The sequence below is a fragment of the Megalops cyprinoides genome, chromosome 17 (assembly GCF_013368585.1).
Source record: "Megalops cyprinoides isolate fMegCyp1 chromosome 17, fMegCyp1.pri, whole genome shotgun sequence".
In the NCBI taxonomy this organism is placed as follows: Eukaryota; Metazoa; Chordata; class Actinopteri; order Elopiformes; family Megalopidae; genus Megalops; species Megalops cyprinoides.
In genome coordinates this window covers 13,530,175-13,534,197 of record NC_050599.1, presented here as the reverse complement: position 1 = coordinate 13,534,197, position 4,023 = coordinate 13,530,175, and positions in this window count along the sequence as shown.

Below are 4,023 nucleotides of genomic sequence, written 5' to 3'. Positions count from 1 at the left end.
CCCAAGCAAAAGCCAGTCAGTCTTGCCATCTAGAGCAGGAAACTTCTCCATAGTGCACTCTCTCAGTGCGCAATATCTACATTTCCTGTTCTTTCATTTGGGACAATATTTCAGGTGGTCCTGTAGCCGTCTGGGGCAAATAGTGTTGCATTCCTGTCATTCTCCAGTAGTGATTATATAATTTTGTCTAATTTCTGAAAAATGAAATATGTGTGTCCTTTTAATAAGAATAGTTCAAATCGTAAGTGAATTGGGAGTGTCACAAACAGGACACAAGATTATGTGAGTATTTTAATGAAATTATATGAATCAACAACATTAAAATGTCAGGATTTATGGATTTATTCCAGCAGTGCCAAAGGCAGCCAGACTGTAAAAAAGAGCAAATCTTGTTAAGGATTTTTCAGTTTTAATGCGCCCCCGATGCAGTGACGTTCTGGACACATTGCCCCTTTAATTACTTGCTTTTAACATTATATATAATATAATTACAATTAAAACTATGTGATCATTTAATTCTGTTGTGATCATTTAATTGCCTATTGTGATCACATAATAATCAACCTCAATTGATATTTGATGACACGTTCCTTTGCAAAACACTGAAATCCCCCCTACCCCCGACCCACACACACGCGCACACACACACACACACACACACACGCATGTACGCACGCACACACACTCACACTATACTTTCCAAGTTGCCACTATTGAGAGAATGTCATTTTCAGTTGACTGCCCTGGTTAGATAAAAGCTAAATAAATTAATTCAGACAATATTATAATTGGCTTTCAGGAATTCCCTCTAAGTGGAAAGCTGCATTTCCAACAATGATTGTGTCCTGATTAGAAAATGATACTATTTATTTATTCTCCCAGAATGTCTACTGTATCACCTGAACTTGTGAAAGCCTTGCAAATCTGTTAATGCTATAAAAAGAAACAGAGAGGAAAGAGAGAATTTCCCCGAGCACGTCGTGTGAAACTGGAAAATAGAAAACAGTTTCAAGAGATGATGAGAATGGTTCACAATCTAGAGAATCATTTAAGTGTGAAAATGCATTAACAGTGAAAGAAGATGCACGTGTGTTCTCCACACGGATCTAAATACCTGGGCAGAGCAGATTGCCCTATAACTGTCCATTATGTAAAATGATCCTTTGACATTAGGGTATGAAAGTAGCATTTCCATGGGTCATTTTTCTTTATAATAATTGTCGTATCTGCCTTATCCAAGATTGAGGATTGAACTGCAATACACATTTTATTAACATTACAGTATGCATGTACTTCGATAAAAGCCGACAGTTACACTCGGTAAAAAGCATTTTTAAAATGTCATACACTAACGCTCAAGAATAATGTCCCCCAACCTACACTGCTAAACCGTTACATGTAAAAAGCATTCAACTACAACAGTCCGTTGAAAAACTGGTGTCCAATATTGGTCAGTAACAAATTCCAACTTTATATCTAGTACATAGTGGAAGTTTTGTGGGAAGGAATTAATGTAAAAGAAGTAAGATGCTTCTGATCTTATCAGCATTATTGATGTCAGGCCTTTGTAATCAAAAGACACTTCTTATGCCCTGGTCATATCCAAAAACTGACACTCATAGAAGTGGTGGCTGGCATTGTAGGGTCTTTTGTGGGACGCTAACTTAATCATATTGGCCTTTAGAAGCTATTCAGTATTGTAGTTTCACTATCAGTATCACTATCAAGCTGTCCAGATATTGGTCCTTAAAGTAGCATGGCACCACCCAAACACCCACCTAAAAGGTGGAGGACTGCTTTTGACACAAAGGTCAACTCAAAAGCAGAAAGAGGAAAACCACATGGCAGGATTGTGGTTGAAATAAGGTATTACATGAAAATATACGTGTACTGAGCTGCTAATATTTCACAATGATGGACCACTTTCTTTGGAAAAGTGGTTGTTTGCCTGCTGGTGTGGCTTTGAATAGAATGACTGTCTTTTTTGATGGGTGGAGGAAGCACTGTTGAAAAATGGGAATGCTAAAAAATCCAGTTTTCAAACATATCGCTTGTTAGTATGTTTCACCCCAATAAGTAATACCTAAACAATGACTGTCAAACCCATTATTGTCACCTGATGTATTGCAACAAGCAGTGGGGAGAACAGGCAAATCTCAGCATCTGTCACTGATGGCATCATCGTGAACTTATAAATGCCATGTCATTTGTGTATAACAAGAAGGCATGATAACCTACTCTTATGGTAAAAAAAATGCAAATTGAATTCATAAACTTCCCAAATTGACTGTGAAAGCATGGCACTATATTGTATGTACATGTATGCATGTATCTAATAAGTGTGTGTAACCTTTTTCAGTTGTTTGGCTAGCCTGTAGGAACGTACATTATTTTTTGTTTCATTGCACATTCTATAGATCATATTTTGTGACAGAAGTGTCATTTACCGTACATTTAAACAAAACAGAAAAGCCAGAAAATAGCATTATTTAATGTAAAATAATTGTATATGATTTTCTAATTTTCTAAAAAAAAAAACAAAAAAAAAAAACAAAAAGACATGAAAAGATTTTTTAAGCTTAAATTCTTACTTAAAAAGCAATAAAGAAAAATTCAGAAGTGAAACACAGTAGGCCAGTAATAAATGGTGGGATATTCATTCATAAAATAACAGCATACTAAATAGATGAACCAATTGCACACCACAATATTAATGTCTGTTGTTTCAATAGTTTTGATGTTTTAGTAGGGGAGATGGTATACATTTTCTGTTCAGCTGTTTGTTTTCTTGTTTATTTATCCTGCAACAACTGAGAAAGCTGCTTCTTGCTACTAAACTGCACTTTCACTTGCCCTGGTAATAATGCATATTTTTATTACCAATGTAGGTTGCATAGGAACATGAAGAAAATAATAAAACTAACCAAATTATTTGCCTAGTAAATCTGCTAAACACCTTTGGGAAAGGAAGGCTGTACAGTTGTCACTGTATAGTATCCAAAATCGCAGACACATTCACTATGGTGCTTACCTAAGATGTTAGCTTGTTATGAACTTTTCATGATGTAATCAACTAACATGTCACACATCACATTACATGGCAAATGTAGTTGTGCTAGAAGTATTGTGATAATTTCTCTGTGTTGCTTGATACATCGTCTGAAATCAAGGTGCAAAAGGCAACATCAGTTTAGGGGTACTCTCACATATGCCCTTTTGTAGTGTTCCAGAGCATGGTGCAGCTTGTGATTTTTTAAAATTGATCTTGCATGAACACGATCTGTGTCATGGATTGTACCAGTTTGGAACCATTCCAAAGCTAGTACCCAGAGGTGATCCAGAGTGGGCTCACATTTTTACAGGAAGCCCCCACCCCAAATTGATTGTGGTGCTGCAATAACAACAGCAAGAACAGGAAGTAAATAAACAGGGGTGCTTGATTGCTTTTGTTGTTGTTGTTAATTTTATACTTAAATACAGCAAGACAGAACATCAGAAACAAGCACACAAATATACGAAGATTTAAAATTCATATGACCACAGGATAAAATTGAAGAGATAAATGTTGAGAGATACAGATCCACATGGGAATCTCTGGGACTGGTACGGGCAGAACTACATCACCTCAAAGAATAATCACAAATCATTCTCATTGGTGTCCCTACTGTTAACGTTCAAAACCAAGAAGTCTTTGTTCATAAACACTCACATCCAACAAGGTAACTTACTGTATTGTTACCTTAAATAACCCCCTTGGACTTCTTCGACATTGTATTCTGTCTTGTCAGTCACTGAAACGCTGGGTAGTCATGGTCTTTAAATCACTGTTTGCATTAAGCACATCTAATCCAAACAGTGATTTATCTCCTGCACTTTAAGTGCTTATTTTCATTGCTATTTTATTCTTGAATGTTGCCCACATTCTGTGTGAGAGTAAATTGAAATTTATACTGAAATGAAAGACACCTACACAACTAGAGCAGGAGTACCTCAATATGCTATTGATGGGCGCTATAGTCAGTG